Here is a 16,907-nt window from a genome sequence, read left to right as displayed (position 1 = left end):
AATTGTGATTTATGGCGTAGTGGGTACCTTTCTAGTGTACTTGTATTGTAGCCCCGAGAGAGCTTAACGGGCTCTACAAACGCCGCTCTTCCAGCTTTCGCTGTGACTGTGCTGCGGTTTCAGCGCAGGCCTGGCGTTTTTTATTTCGCGCATGGCATATACAAAAATGAATGCAAGGCTGAAAAGAAAAGACAGAAATTGCAGTGGCTTAGCTCGGCTATGCCAGGATATACGTAGCGTTAGCAAAGGTTCAGTTGATTATTCTGAGCTTTTCAGATGGCCTAGGATTAGCTTGATTGTCATGGTTACTGCTGCTCCTATGACACACACACGGTATACGTATTATGTGGCACATGCATATTTATTAAAGACGACAGTCTTTCTTGGGGAACTTAAACGCAGAAATTTTGGTCTGTCTTTCTGTCTTTCTGTTTGTCGGCACGTCCCTCGATTCAGCCACTCGGCCAAAGTTGAACCACTTGCCCAAGGGCCAGCCGTCTTGAACTGGTGCGGCTGTTCATACTTGTGAACGTTGTCGATCAAAAAGTAAATATCATGCATATCTGAGGTGCAACATCACTAGGTACGTATTAGGTGGCGTGTTCCTTTAATAGAAAATGCATACATACGTAATTTTAAGGACCCTAGTTTCTTAAGCTGCGCTGAAAATGCATAAGAATGGAAGCTTGAGCGAGTTGGTATGCGTTCATCTTTGTTGAAAATGCGACTGCGCTGACATTTGCCTTCCTCCGTGCCCTTCGCACGAGCTCATTGTTGTGTTTCGGTTTCGGTTCTGTATTGCACTGTACGAATGCCGTGGGTTGGTGTTGAAAAACTTTAGTTTTGAGAAGGCCAAGAAGGTGAAATAAAAATATTTAAAAAATGAAAAAGCAGCGTTGTGGGCGGCCTTCAGGCTGCCGGTTGTGGGCGCCGCTCTGGCGTTCCTGTTTTACCCAGGCGACGTGTAAATAAAAGAGTGTGTGGAGAGTACTCGTTGAGTGCGGACGTTTCTCTGCTTCAGCGCTTCGCGCCAAACCGCGTTTTCGGGCTGGCTGGCGTCCCCGCCGCTCGCGTTGGTCACCGCCGGTCTTCGCCTGCTGCTGCGCCGGGACTACCAGCACGCAACACAGCACTCATGTTTCCCGACGTATTGCCAGATGGCGTCCATATCTCACACAGCGCCTCTTCTATCGTCTTTAGACGACATTTGCAGCGAAGCACGCAGATACGCGGCCAATTTTTTTACTCAACGTCGGGTTGCTTCTTCATTCTTCGTGCGCAGAACCACTAATTGCCAGGCAACTACTTCGGGATCCGATGACATAAGCTTCTTGGCTCTTCTGCGCCGTTGAGCAGCATTTGCGCTCTCCTTTTCCGTGGCGTTACCCATCTGCAAACGCCAGTCAGAGGCGCTATCAAGTGGCACCAGTGCATTGTCAGACGGCGACTGCGCAGCGAAGGCGAATAGCTGCGCGCGCCATGGCTACGACGTCACCCCTCTCAAACGCGCAAAGCAGCAGCGGCGAGTCGCGCGCGCTGGCGCCAGTCTGTCTGCCCGGCTACGACGCCACTCCTCCCGCTCTCCGCCACCAGCAGCGGCGAGCCGCGCGCGGCAGTGGAGGAGAGCGCGTGAGATGCCGGCTCCGCACTGATCCTCGCACATGCGCAGCACGGCTCATGAGGATCCACGCGAAATCGGCTCCGGCTAGGCAAGTGTAGCTAACGCTACAAAAATCTGAGGGAAGAGGTACGGCCTTTCTTGCATAACGGGAATTATCAAATCACAGGCAATCTAATCAGGAGTCAGTTGTTAGGAGGTCGATTAGTCAGTCAATCAACTAATGAAGCAATGAATCAAAAGTGCGCTTGTTTTCGTGCGTGAATGGACACACGTACAAATCTGAAATATCTCGGTGGGCGGGGACGTGGGGGTAGGGGGTTTGACACCTCCTTCCTCATCCCGGCTGTGCCAATTGTCCCACTACAATCTCTGGGGAAGGGTAGTCCTCCAGGTAATATTGTTAGACATAAAGTTAAAGCGAAAGCCTTAGATGCCTCATCAAACACGAAAAGCGACCGTTTGCGTCAACACGAATGGTGTAAAGAAATTTCACCATCTCCCACTAAAGGGAACCATGTGGGAATGCGAAGCAGCGCATGGGTCGAGTGAAAGTTCCTTTCATCACGGGCACCTTTCCCGATGTTAACGCGTCCTTGCAAGTGTAGCACACCATGAATTCACTGTAGTTGCTGTTGCTGTTACTCGTCCCGAATTCTTCTAGGAGCAGGCCATGCTGGTTCATCGCGCGTCTGCAGAATCTCGATCGCCGACGCCATCACGTGATTGCTCGGAGAGTGTAAGGGGGAGAGGCCACAGCGTCTTGCTCAACCCCTTACACAGGCCCGAACGCGCTAGCGCCTGTCAGCGCACATGGTTTTGCCTGCGTTACGCCAAGCTAGGACAACATAGGGTAGCCCGAGCCCCTAAAGTGCTCTGCACGTATCATCATTAAGGCGGTCGAAGAACAAGAGGAAGAAGACTTCTAGGTGCGAGCGCGCGCACAATATGTTACAGATGGCTATGCTAGGTGGTAGAAAGCGGACGGTCGCCAATGGACGGACACAGCCCCGAACAAAAGCTGGTTCGCATCTAAAAATTATCATCACGTTATGACGTGAACATGATATCACTTGTCCTCAAAATTTGTGATGTCACTATGACGTCTTATAATACGAAGGTATCCGTTGTCATCACATGTCATCGTCGTTGGTCAAATCGGGGCCGATCACGGAGGCAGTGCAAAACCAGTTGAGGTGCACAAAGCTTGCAATGCTTCCGATTTCGGAGGCCGAGTGAAACCACGTTAGGTGGAGAAAGTCGCACCTGACGCTACTTAGAGGCGGAGAAGGTTCACTACATCGACTGACAAGAAAACGAAGAAAACTGCTTTCATCTTCGAGTAGGCTTAGGTAAATGCGTAAGCGGCCCTATGAGTGTTCACATTTAAAATGGAAGGTAAACTAGGTAGAGTACTACGTGCCCTACTACGATGGGAGATCGGACATTGTAGTACTGCGAACGCGTCACCGCCATCGGAGCCAAAATACGTCGCCAAACACCACGCCTATGCAGTCTGTGCTAGCATGCCTGAATTCCCTGGGTCTCAGCCCTGCTATAGCCCTTCTAGTCGTTCAAAAGTTTAAGCCACGTTTAATCGTGAAAGGCTGAGAGAAATCTGTTTCCTTTCCGCACCTTTTAACGTCTCCTTTTCGTCGCCGATATCGCGGCGTTGTTAAAAAGGCTACAGGCCTCCGCTTTCGGGCTGCAGTCGTCTCCGTTTTCTAATAGTCCTACCTACGGTAACGGAGCAGAGAGAAAAATCACAGCATATCCACGGAGTGAATGATGATGAGTGGGCGAAGCGGCGGAGGTTCATCGGTAAACCGTGAATTTTCCGTGAATTCTTCCCAGTACATCATCACCGACGTGAGATCGGGCGCGTTTATACTAAAGGATCGATGAGAGTTATGACGACTTGCAGCTCACTTTAATTTTACATGTACGCTGTGAATTTTCATTGTTTAGAAAACCATTGCTTTAGAAAACATCTGGCGTATTTCGTTAAGCAGCTGGCGTCTTTTTGTTTTGCTTTAGAAACATCTGGCGTCTTTTCGTTTTGCTTTTAGAAAACATCTGGCGTCTTTCGTTGGTTCACTTCATCAATCAACGGCGTTTTGAACAAAATTTTTATTGTTTAATCACGCACAGGAGAAATCTCACCAGGCACTACCTTGGAGGTAAACAATGGCTGCTAATGGGAATGAGAGACAGTAGAAGTCGGCTTTTAGATGCGAAGTATCTTATGGCGGAGTTCAATCCGGTGGTGGTGGTGGTGGTGTGCGGCGTGACCATCATTACTGCGCATGCGCATACCCTCTCCACTCACCCTCTCCACTTCTCCCTCCCTTCCACTCTCCGCTTCTCCTCTCCCTTCCCCCTCTCCACTACCCCTCTCCCTTTCCATTCTTTCTCTGAAACGCAGGCTAGACATGCCGAAATTCCCTCCTGCGCAACGCCGCGATGAGCACCAGAGCATGCGCGTCCCCTCCCCCTCTCTCACCTCTCCTACGCTGCCCCCCTCTCGCACGTCTGCCAACCGCGTTCCCCGCTCGCCCTGTGAGAATTAACGGCCAGGCTAGAGGGAAGACAAGACGCGCGTAGCGTTCCTCTTCGCGTTCCACGACGCGAGGTCGGTAGCATGCCCAAAGAACGCCAACGGAACGCGATCGTGCAAGTGCTCGGGCTTCGCATCGCCTCATGGTCCCCTTTAGCGGGAAATGGTGTAATTTTAGCTAACACTTACACTTCCACTGCTACTAACGTTTCCTACTGGAACATGCCAATGGCTGCTAATGGGGAATGAGACACAGAAGAATTCGGCTTTTAGTTAACGCGCACGCTGCGAATTTTTTATTGTTCAACAACGCACAGGAGAAATCTCCCACCGGCACCACTTTGGAGGTCAAGATCTGGTACTAGCGTTAAGACTGGTTACGCACTACGACGGGGACGAACGGGTGCCGCTTTAAGGAGCTTCGCCCCTAAAATACTTTTATTATTTCCGCCAGATTGCTGGGCTGGGCTCCCACCTAAGAGCTAATAGAGACCGTTGCCATTTTCTACAAACCAAGGCGCTACGATGATTGGCCGAAACGGTGCACCGGGGCGCCCCGGTGCGATTTCATGAAGATGCCACGTGTCTCCTGGCAGCTTCCTCGGCCTGCTGGACTGCCCAGAGTTGCTTGTCGAGGCCAAAACTGAGCAGCGCAGTCCGCCAACGCGCCCCAAGGCCTTCATTGGAGGCCGCCGTCGCGTTAGCGTTGAAAGCGTAGAAAGACGCGCTAGCGTTCCGTCGGAACGCTAGCGCGCCTTTCCAGTCCGGCCGTGGCCAGACAAGGTAAAAACAGGCGACACGCTCCGGCGTCCTGACGAGGGGGAAGACATCGCCTGGCGTCTCACAAAAATCCTCAAGAAACTGTCCCCAACAGGTTGTGTGCGGGACTATTGTGTGCGCGCGTTTCAACCGCGGACTTCGAGATAATAATAATTACGGCCTGTTGCGCCACGCTGAAGCACATGGGCACAACCGTGACCGCTGTGTTGAGTTTCACCCACGTTCGCGCTAGCAGACGTACAGGCGCGACTTTTCATTACCATCCAGGCTACAATCGCATGAAAAAGAGCGCGGAACAGCGCATCGTGTAGATGCTGCACTGCTCGCATTGAGGTGCTGCACTGTTCGCATTTCTTTCCATCGCAATAGTACATACAGATTGCCTGTTCGTAAAGCAGCAAAGGACGAGAGGGATGACAAGACGTTGCGTTTTTATAGCGAAGCTGTATTTGGCCAGGTACTGGTGGATCGCTTCCCTAGACAAATGCGTGTACAACAACAATTTTCTGCGCCCCTCGCCAAAGGTTCCCCTCTGTTTAATTATGACAGTTATCTGAGTGATCTACCTCAGTCGGTGCATTCTAACGGTCAATCAGTAAATCACTCTCACTCACTCACTCACTCACTCACTCACTCACTCACTCACTCACTCACTCACTCACTCACTCACTCACTCACTCACTCACTCACTCACTCACTCACTCACTCACTCACTCAATGAAATCTGATGCAGGTGGAGCTGCTTGTCGAGGCCATAACGTGCTCATACGGCTCCACGTGGGCGACGGTCGGGGCACCCTGCAGCCGACGCGCGCGCCCGAGCTCTCGAGCATGGTCAGCACGGGCCCCTCGACCACCATCTCGAGTCTCAACGGCCTCGGCGCCGTCTGTAAGAAGGTGCACCTGCGGAAGCAAGCACCGGCCCCGGGGAATTCAACGAGGCACTGTGTTCAACTATCTATGCAGCCGCCGCGTGTTCACCCAGCAGCGCTGTCTAGAAATATTGTAAATATGCTCTTGGTTCGCTGTATGGAACCATGTTAACTGCTTTCTGCAAGTACAGGCTGTGGAAGAGACGAATGTGATTACCCAGGCAGCACACCAGCATTGGGCCCGATCTTGGCGCAACGTTGGCAAACATTGGCAGAATATTGGTCCTACATTAGTTTTGGGGGTCTTGCTACACCTAAATGTATGTTGTACCAATGTTGTAAGACAGTGACGGCCCAATGTCGGCAAAGATGGCTCTTTCCAATATTTTCCATCTAACTTGTCACCAATATTGGGAAATATTGCTCCAGCCTTACATGATGGCAGTGCCAATATCGTTTGTTGACTGGCAAGAATGGCCGTTTGTTGCCGTTCTCATGGGATGGCGGTGCCAATATTGTATACTCGCTGGCAACAATATACCATTGCTAGCATCTTCACAGCATGTCTGCCAGTAGTTGGTTTTCTAGTGGCTTCCCTGGGCCTTCATTGGACAATTGCCGGCCAAGAAATGTGTAACATTGGCCCGACACGCTCTGCTGCCTCGGTTAGTGCCCTTCCGGGAACATCCTACATTCACTAAGTCCGGAAGGTCCCGGTGGTGTCAATTACGGAGGGACGTTATACGTTCGCTCCGTGCCCCATAACTTGCCCACGCAGTGTACCTTCGTGTACAAGTTCTGAACACGAAGGTGTACATAAATTGTACAAGACACCACCACACAACCAGGAGATCATACATTAGCAGCCACAATTAACAGCCGAATTGTTGGTACGGCTTTTCGTACAACGGAATGGAAGATTTCTAGGTTCACACGATATGACAATACTTAAACTAAGTCTAGTTGGTTGTACTTTATCATTGAATGGAGGCACACCTACACGCAAACAAACTGAATTACCACTAATACACAGCGCTGACTCGTTACTGAATGATGCTTCAGACGGCGCTGTGTATTCGTGGTTTTGCTTTGTCTGTGTCTGGGTTCATGACCATTCATTGATGAAGCATAGAGTATAAACTGGAGATGCAAAGTTCAGCCGGATGCTGCGCAATACGTGGTACATGCGACGTAGTCTTGAGCAATATGGAACACAGAAAGTACCTTTTAAAGGTCATAACAGCTAAACGAAGTTCTTAAGTGCAGAAGTGCTCGTAACGCTAACTGCTCAAGCGGAAAGGCATCCCTTGCAATGCAATGCCCCACATTAATATCGGTACATTACAAGTAGCTTTGATTAAACTCGACATTGTTGTTCCCTCTCATATTGCCCACGACTGTGCACTGCTGGAAACATTCTTTGAAGCCTGTTCCATCTCTTGTTTGTCCGAGGGATGGCACGGTTTTCAGGCGCGGTATGAACGGAATAAACCTGGTAATGTAGACGATCAATACGTAGTACCCGCCCCTCTGTGAAGTACGTGTGCTTTGAGTTCGCTATTGCGTGGTGCTTAAAACGACTCTGCCGACTTGCCACTCAATTTGACGCAGGTTCCGACCCTGGACAATGACGGCAAGGAGTCTATCCGGTCGCTGGCGGGCCTCCAGTGCGACGCCGACGTCGCCTTCGTGCCCAAGGCACACCGAGGAGCCCCTGCTTTCTCTGGCCTCGCGACCGGGTCTTACTCACTTCCTGAAGGACGGTTCAACACCGGCCAACCTCTCGCGGGCTATCAGAAAACCGGACCTGGGCGCACACCCGGACTTCCGGTCTAGGCGAGGTAGAGGCGAACACGGATTTGAACATGTTCGAGCGTCTGGTCTTCAACAGCGTCGCATTTCGCGACTGCCTATCGGGCACCCTTCTATCCTTACCGTCGTGCCCCATCGACGACGAAGAGGCGGGCAGCATCGCCTTGCCCTACAGGAGTGTGGTCAACTCTATCGGCTCTATGGGCAGCCTGGCCCAGAAGCATGGCGTCCTACCCTGGGATGACGTGTACTACGAGGAAGACGAAGAGAACAATGAACAAAACGGCAGCGGGACACCACTTGTAATTGTGGTGTTCCTGCTGGCCAACGGACCGGCCAAATACGCGTACCTCTTCTCAAGGGAGAAGGTGGACCTGGACTCCCTGACGCCTTCGGCCGAGGAAGACCTCATGACCATGGATGTGCCGCTGGGACCTCGGAATAAGCTGCTCAGGGCGGTCAAGCAGGGATGGGTCGCTCTCAAGGACCTCGGAGAAGTGGCCGACTCGAGGCTGTAGAGGTCGAGCTCGTCGTGTTGCTGAGCGCCCAGCAGAAGACCCGAGAGACACTTCTTGAAGAAGATTTGCTTCTCGTCGTTTCACCTGTGGCGCGTGATCGTTGCGCGTGTCTGTGATATGTGTCAACTTCCGAAAGGAGTTCTGCACCGCTGCATTAAAACAGGCAAACGTACCACCGTTTTGTTTTCACTGTCCTGTATTCGAAGCGACTTGGAAACGAACTTGTTTGTTTTTTTTGGTTTCCAGGAAACCGTAAAGGACTGCAGATGTGTTTTGTTGGTACCAACTGCCGTGTGTTTGTGGCATGCAACTGGCGGCCAGCGATGCATCTTGGTGGTGAACTGTAGAAGCGACGAGATGCGGGCTAGCTGGTATACGTTTATTTTAGCAGCGCAGAAAAAGGACGAAACAAAGGAAAAGAATCTACAGGACAAGTCCTGTAGATTCTTCCTTTGTGCTTGTCCTGTAGCTTCCCTTCCTTTGTCCTGTCCTTTCTTGAGGTGTTAAAATAAAAATATTGATGGTGCCAGACGTTTTCACGAATTTACGTTGTAGAATTATAGGGTGAGTGTACGAGGCACCCTATTGAGAGCTCGAAATATGAGCCACATTTGTGTCCCAGGAGTCTTGGGACACCTAGCAGGCCGTTAAGACGCACGCATGTACGCATGCTTTCTATTTTCTCATTGTCTATCAGTTTATTCTTTAGCATTGTATTGTTAGCTTTGTATTGTTTGATCGGTGTAGGCACAGAATATTTCGCTTATGTACGGCTGTGAGTTTGTGTACGGTGACGCTAGGTAATGTTTCCTAACATTGCTTGTAAGTGTGCAATTATGGTGTCGTATAACTTGATCAATGTGTATACGAACTATTTCGCTTATGTACGCTTATGTTCTTTTTGTTCGCTTATGTTAGCTTATCTAGTATTTTTTCGCTTCTCAAATTTGTGTGTGTCTCTTTTTTCATGTGATGTACGACTTGCAGAAGTGCTGCATTTGACCCACCCTGTAACGGCCGACAGGCCAACAGTATAAGTAAATAAAAAAATCCAGACTTTATTTTTTGCTGTGAAAAAAGGTTACGTCTGAAATCTTGTTTCTCTCGTATGAATCACCAGGTGCGATTGCTTAGAAAAGTGTCAGCGTTTGAGGCAGCTTGGTGGCGTTACGTTGTGCCACGCCCGTTCTAAGGATATGAGTGTAGATAACGGTGCTTTTCATTGCATGGATTCAGTAACATTAGTGACTCCAGAGCACATAGTGCATGTGTGATCCTCAAAGGACGATTTCATAGTTCAGGGAAATTCTTTTTGTTCTACCCGGTGGAAAGATCTTAGTCAAGATGATTTCACAATGGCGCTTGGAGCCAGAACTCATGCATGTTTTCGTGCGTGTGGGCGTTGTAGACTCGCTATGAAGAAAGGCAGATAGACGGCTAGACTTAATTTTGCTTTTACCGTAGGCATTGCATTTGCTTCTCTACAGGTTTGACGGGGCACGATGGCACACTTAACTAAGAGTACAGACTAGAACATTCAACGCTTCCAGGGGCAGCCATATTATAAAGGGGCTACGGGTCAGGATGACCTAACGACCAGAACAACGTCCGTCCTATCCGCATAGGCGTGTGCAGAGTTCTCCTTTAGGGTGGTGTGGGGGGCAAGTCCCCTTGTTAGTTGAGTCCGAAAGAACACAACCTTTGTCATGAATGCATAAAGGTAAATGATGCATTGACGTGGTTCTCACAGTGGCCTGCCTATCCGGGAGTAAAGGTGAGAAGTAACTTCCTGGAATGCAACATCAGGGGTCTCGGTTGCCATTGACTTCAAAAACCTGCATGGCCATAGCCCTGCACTTGAAAATGATGGGGACAGGTCCTGACTGGGCCGCGCCACCGCTCAAGGAATAGGAGGAGGGGGGGGGGGCGCACCTCGTTTCCTATCCGCACGCCTATGCCTGTTCATATCGCAAGCCTCCCGCCAGAGTGCGCTCACCAACAGCTAGGTCAAGAGTTATCTACACGCTAACTATATACAGTAACTCTCTGTGACGTTAACCGAACTCGCAACCCTCCTGGCTGCACAACAATCTGGTCTATAGGTTCTGAGTAAGATAAATTTGAAGTGCCTTTCACCACACACGATTTTCAGAAAGATGCGCTTCTAGAAATGTTACGCACCTATGCTTCAACCATACACCGAACGTTGTTGCGCTAACTATACATAACAAGGAGATGAGATGTGGCCCTGTTAACGGAAAATAACAGCCCAGTTCCGCCATTTGATTGACCAGGAAAGGCACGCATGATAGGACGCTCTGATATATTTGCCAGGACTGTGTCCTCGAAATCGCACCCAGTAGCGTAACGAGTAAGGAGTGAGGAGCGTCTTCGCACTATTGCGGGTATCTTGAAGAGCACCGCGCAATCATTTATGACGTCATAGACCACCAATGTCATTTGTCTGTAGGCTCCGGGAACGTCACGGTCACCACTAAGGTAACGTCATTCTTCCGCATGTGACGGCAACCGGAGGTTTTGCTAAGGCGCTGTTATTCTGGGCATATCCTCCGAGATAGGCTCCGGCAGCCAGAGCCCATCTCGGAGGCCACGTTCTGGGCACACAGTTCCATAATTGTTACACTGAGATGATATTAATGAGCACTAACAGGAAACAATTCCAAGGAAAATGTAGGGGATGTTTTTAGTAGTAAATGTAAGGTAAATGTGAAGAAAGAAAAGTGGACGAAAAGATAGCTTGCCGCGTATAACAAAGAAAACGAGCCCTTAAAATTAACACTTCTTTCCTTACACTGAGATGAGAAATTCGTAAACAGGGGGTGTGTGCTGTAGGCGACGTTTCGACAAGTGGACTTGTATTTTTCAAGGCTGCAACTGATTTCCTTAGCGCTTTTGTGTATATGCTTCGTACGCTCTCCTCCAATCCAAACACTAGAGGGAAATCTGGCGCTAGTGTCTGTGGGAGCTGCAACGGACGAAACTTCAGCCGGCATGGGAACGATGGGTAGTAGACGGATTTGCCTAAGCCTCGTTCTTTCAGCTCCATGTGGCTTCCTGTGGCCTGCGGCCGCCTTTGTCGCAAGACAAAGTTCAGCAAAAGGTTCAGTACTACCTTGAGTAGAGTGTACTAGAACCTCTACCTTGAGCCTTTCAGGGCGATGAATTCTAGTCAGTTCGCCAGGTTAGCAACGAGCCGTTCTTCTATCCGAAACGAAAGCCAAAACACAATAAACGAAGACACAAGTGTGTTCGAAGCCGCAGATAGCCCGATTGGGGACATTGACGTAGTTGAGGGAGGTACCATCAGATGCCACTACAGGAGCTAAAGTTGCGCGCGCGCTGCCCTCTCCCCCCCCCCCCCCCCCCCCCCCCACCAATGGCAAGGCGGACCCATCGCGGCATTGAAACAGGGACGCAAATTCGCCTGCGCCGCACCCTCGCACTATGATGTGTCAACAAGTGCCGTGACACATGGTCCATTACCAGTCTTTCTACGTGAAGTAGTGGCTGCTTACAGAATACTTAGGGCACATCTTTCCATTGATTATCTGTCTTAGTCCAAAAGGAAAAGCTGTACGAAGATCTAGTAGACGTCTTTTCTTCCTGTACCAGTATATAGATCAAAATACTTCTTGGGTTCAGAACAAAATGTACTTAAAAGGGCTAGAGCCATGCATGTACGAAGTTCGTAAAAAAACGTTCTTTTTCCAGTTGCATACAGAAACGCTCACTGTGAAACCATGGATTCAAACTAAAGGTGTTTTTGTTCCCTGGACGATTCAGTGCATATTATGCAGGAAAGCTGAAACCATAGACCGTTGCTTTCTTGACTGCCACGATGCAGCATTTTTGTGGGACATCCTTCATCATAAAATTTAAAAAGACTTCCCGTTATCACCATTTGGCATACGATTCCTGCCTTGCGACGACACAGGGGGCGTTCCAAGTGAAATGGTTATGCTGCTATGGCTGCACGCCCTGTGGGAGGCTCAAATGGCAGTCCCACACGAGGACGCTGATGCGCGCTCAGCGGAACACTACTTCATCGAAAGTGTCGTATACATGGAAGACGTGCTAAAACATGCGCGAAAAATTCCTGAATGGCTGTCGATTCTTACCTATATATGTTGTTTCTTTTTCAATAGTAAATTTAGTTGCGAGATCAGCGCTCTGTCCATTTCTGCTTTCTGTCCGTATTCTAAGCCTGTTGCTCTGTTATATACTTTACGTTGGCTCTCGATGTTGGAAGACTTAGCTTCACTGAAGCCATTTTAAACCTACATCATGATTGAGACGAGCCGATGTATTTAAGGCGATTGCCTTCGGAGCGTGAGGGACAAGGTTCGAATCCCAGTGCTGCAATTTTTTTTCTTTATTGATAGGACGCATTCATGTGGTTTAGATATATTTGAGGCAAGGGAGCATTGGTGTGTAGCTCAATGGTTAGGGTGCTCGCTTTCGGAGCGTGAGGGACAAGGTTCAAATCCCAGTGCCGCAACAAATTTTTTTCTTTATTGATAGGACGCATTCATGTGGTTTAGATGTATTTGAGGCAAGAGAGCATTGGTGTGTAGCTCAATGGTTAGGGGGCTCGCTTTCGGAGCGTGAGGGACAAGGTTCAAATCCCAGTGCCGCAACAAATTTTTTTCTTTATTGATAGGACGCATTCATGTGGTTTAGATGTATTTGAGGCAAGAGAGCATTGGTGTGTAGCTCAATGGTTAGGGGGCTCGCTTTCGGAGCGTGAGGGACAAGGTTCAAATCCCAGTGCCGCAACAATTTTTTTTCTTTATTCATAGGACGCATTCATGTGGTTTAGATTTATTTGAGGTAAGAGAGCATTGGTGTGTAGCTCAATGGTTAAGGCGCTCGCCTTCGGAGTGTCTGAGACGGACAAGGTTCAAATCCCAGTGCCGTCAACAAATTTTTTTCTTTATCGGGGGTGAGCTGGCCCGTCGCTGCAAGGACGCAAAAGTTGAGCCTTTCGGGGGTGATGACGTCGACGGTTTAGGGCATCTATTGCGGTGAGGTACTTTAGCTCGGAAGGAGCGCATAGCTGGCCCGGTGTGTAGCGTCAGACAAAAGTTGAGCTTATCGGGGGTGATAAGGGCGCTCACTTTTTCGACGTGTTTAGGGAAGGACAAAAGTTGAGCCTTATCGGGGGTGATAAGGGCCTCAACTTTTTCGACGTGTTTAGGGCATCTATTGCGGTGAAGCCAACGCACAGGGGGAACTTTAGCTCGGAAGGAGCGCATAGCTGGCCCGTCGCTGCAAGGTGTGACGTCAGACAAAAGTTGAGCCTTATCGGGGGTGATAAGGGCCTCAACTTTTTCGACGTGTTTAGGGCATCTATTGCGGTACCGGGGGAACTTTAGCTCGGAAGGAGCGCATAGCTGGCCCGTCGCTGCAAGGTGTGACGTCAGACAAAAGTTGAGCCTTATCGGGGGTGATAAGGGCCTCAACTTTTTCGACGTGTTTAGGGCATCTATTGCGGTGAAAGCTCAAGCGCACTGCAAGGGGGGAACTTTAGCTCGGAAGGAGCGCATAGCTGGCCCGTCGCTGCAAGGTGTGACGTCAGACAAAAGTTGAGCCTTATCGGGGGTGATAAGGGCCTCATCTTTTTCGACGTGTTTAGGGCATCTATTGCGGTGGAGCCAGCGCACCGGGGGAACTTTAGCTCGGAAGGAGCGCATAGCTGGCCCGTCGCTGCAAGGTGTGACGTCAGACAAAAGTTGAGCCTTATCGGGGGTGATAAGGGCCTCAACTTTTTCGACGTGTTTAGGGCATCTATTGCGGTGAAGCCAGCTACGGGGGGAACTTTATTGGAAGGATACATAGCTGGCCCGTCGCTGCAACGGGGGACACTAAAAAAAGAGTTAGCCTATGGGGGTTAGCGCATTCGGAATTCGCTTTCTCGACGGTGTACGTCAGGCAAAAGTTGAGCCTTATTGCGGGGGGAAGCTCCAAGTGACAGCTCGGAATGTTGCTTTGCATGCATAGCGGTATGGAAGACAAGAATGGTATCCGACATGAGCTCATCGGGGGTGTAGAGGCCCTCACTCAGCAAGGGACTATTTTGCTGAGAGTAAACACACCGGGGGGAGACTTGTTTATGCACGGAAGGAGCATGAACCTCAGAGTGGCTACCTGTACTTGATCAATTGGCTTCTGTGATAAGCCAGCACTCGACGTGTTTAGGGCATCTGCGGTGGAGCAGCGCAACGGGTGACGGAACTTTAGCTCGGAAGTTGAGCCTTATCGCATAGCTGATAAGGGTCGCAGGCCTTTTATCGACGTGGTTTAGGGCTCTATTTTAGCTACAACGGCACTATTGCGGTGGAGCCACGGAACAAAGGGGGACCCAAAAAGATAGCATAACCTCGTATTGTATCAGACAAGTTAGCCTATTAGGGGAATTCGTGGGCATGGAACTTTTTCGAGTGAGGGATGTTGCTTTGCGGTATGGAAGAAAGAATGGATCCGACTACAGAGGACATTTTAAAAAGTACCTGTACACACGATTAGGATTGCACAGCCTGAACCTCCAGCTTTCTTCCTGTGCATTGGCTGTCCGAAGCATGACAATCCAGGCTCGCTAGCATGCATAACCTCGTATTGTATAGTGTAGGAAAAAGGTGGAAAAGGGAATGTGAGGAGGCTCACTCAGACGTGAAGGGATGAAGGAGGAAAAGGAGGAGGGAGAGATGTAAAGAAAGATATAAAGAACCTCCAGAGAGAGGGAAAAATTCTTGCCGAAAAAAAAATACTTCTCGAGGTGGGATTCGAACCAGCGGTCCGAAGACGAGCGTCCTAACCACTCGACTATCCAGGCTCGCTAGCACACTACAGCATAACCTCGTATTGTATAGTGTAGCAAAAGGGTGGAAAAGGGAAGTTAGCGTGAGGAGGAGACGTGAAGGGATGAAGGAGGAAAAAGGAGGAGGGGAGGAATGTAAAGAAAGATATAAAGAAAGAGAGAGGGAAAAATTCTTGCCGAAAAAAATACTTCTCGAGGTGGGATTCGAACCAGCGTTCCCTCGTTCCGAAGACGAGCGTCCTAACCACTCGACTATGCAGGCTCGCTAGCACACTACAGCATAACCTCGTATTGTATAGTGTAGGAAAAGGGTGGAAAAGGGAAGTTAGCGTGAGGAGGAGACGTGAAGGGATGAAGGAGGAAAAAGAGGAGGGGAGGAATGTAAAGAAAGATATAAAGAAAGAGAGAGAGGGAAAAATTCTTGCCGAAAAAAAATACTTCTCGAGGTGGGATTCGAACCAGCGTTCCCTCGTTCCGAAGACGAGCGTCCTAACCACTCGACTACGCAGGCTCGCTAGCACACTACAGCATAACCTCGTATTGTATAGTGTAGGAAAAGGGTGGAAAAGGGAAGTTAGCGTGAGGAGGAGACGTGAAGGGATGAAGGAGGAAAAGGAGGAGGGGAGGAATGTAAAGAAAGATATAAAGAAAGAGAGAGAGGGAAAAATTCTTGCCGAAAAAAAATACTTCTCGAGGTGGGATTCGAACCAGCGTTCCCTCGTTCCGAAGACGAGCGTCCTAACCACTCGACTACGCAGGCTCGCTAGCACACTACAGCATAACCTCGTATTGTATAGTGTAGGAAAAGGGTGGAAAAGGGAAGTTAGCGTGAGGAGGAGACGTGAAGGGATGAAGGAGGAAAAGGAGGAGGGGAGGAATGTAAAGAAAGATATAAAGAAAGAGAGAGGGAAAAATTCTTGCCGAAAAAAATACTTCTCGAGGTGGGATTCGAACCAGCGTTCCCTCGTTCCGAAGACGAGCGTCCTAACCACTCGACTATCCAGGCTCGCTAGCACACCAGAGCATAACCTCGTATTGTATAGTGTAGGAAAAGGGTGGAAAAGGGAAGTTAGCGTGAGGAGGAGACGTGAAGGCATGACGGAGGAAAAGAAGTAGCAGAGAGATGTAAAGAAAGATATAAAGAAAGAGAGAGGGAAAAATTCTTGCCGAAAAAAAAAATACTTCTCGAGGTGGGATTCGAACCAGCGTTCCCTCGTTCCGAAGACGAGCGTCCTAACCCCTCGACTATCGAGGCTCGCTAGCACACCACAGCATAACCTCGTATTGTATAGTGTAGGAAAAGGGTGGAAAAGGGAAGTTAGCGTGAGGAGGAGACGTGAAGGCATGACGGAGGAAAAGAAGTAGCAGAGAGATGTAAAGAAAGATATAAAGAAAGAGAGAGGGAAAAATTCTTGCCGAAAAAAATACTTCTCGAGGTGGGATTCGAACCAGCGTTCCCTCGTTCCGAAGACGAGCGTCCTAACCACTCGACTATCCAGGCTCGCTAGCACACAGAGCATAACCTCGTATTGTATAGTGTAGGAAAAGGGTGGAAAAGGGAAGTTAGCGTGAGGAGGAGACGTGAAGGCATGACGGAGGAAAAGAAGTAGCAGAGAGATGGAAAGAAGATATAAGAAAGAGAGAGAGGGAAAAATTCTTGCCGAAAAAAAAAATACTTCTCGAGGTGGGATTCGAACCAGCGTTCCCTCGTTCCGAAGACGAGCGTCCTAACCACTCGACTATGCAGGCTTTTTTTTCTTTCTTTATTGCCTATGTACATACATACAGCAGTGGAGTCTGTGTCATTTGTATCTGCGTCAGTTAGTTAACCGGTTCATGTTCTTCCGAAATAATCGAGACCCGTTCATACGTACTGTTATACAGCTTAGGCTTGGGAGGGTGTTGCCGGAAC

The 16,907-nt window shown here is 49.4% G+C and overlaps 1 pseudogene; it reads left to right on the top strand.

Moving 5' to 3' along the window:
• Window positions 1-5,672: 5,672 nt before the first annotated feature.
• LOC119376569 (Usher syndrome type-1G protein-like) lies at window positions 5,673-8,194 on the top strand (annotated as a pseudogene).
• Window positions 8,195-16,907: the final 8,713 nt, after the last annotated feature.

Source organism: Rhipicephalus sanguineus, unplaced genomic scaffold (genome assembly GCF_013339695.2).
Source record: "Rhipicephalus sanguineus isolate Rsan-2018 unplaced genomic scaffold, BIME_Rsan_1.4 Seq1488, whole genome shotgun sequence".
In the NCBI taxonomy this organism is placed as follows: domain Eukaryota; kingdom Metazoa; phylum Arthropoda; class Arachnida; order Ixodida; family Ixodidae; genus Rhipicephalus; species Rhipicephalus sanguineus.
Note: the sequence above shows the minus strand (reverse complement) of the source record. Positions and strands in the feature narration are given on the sequence as shown.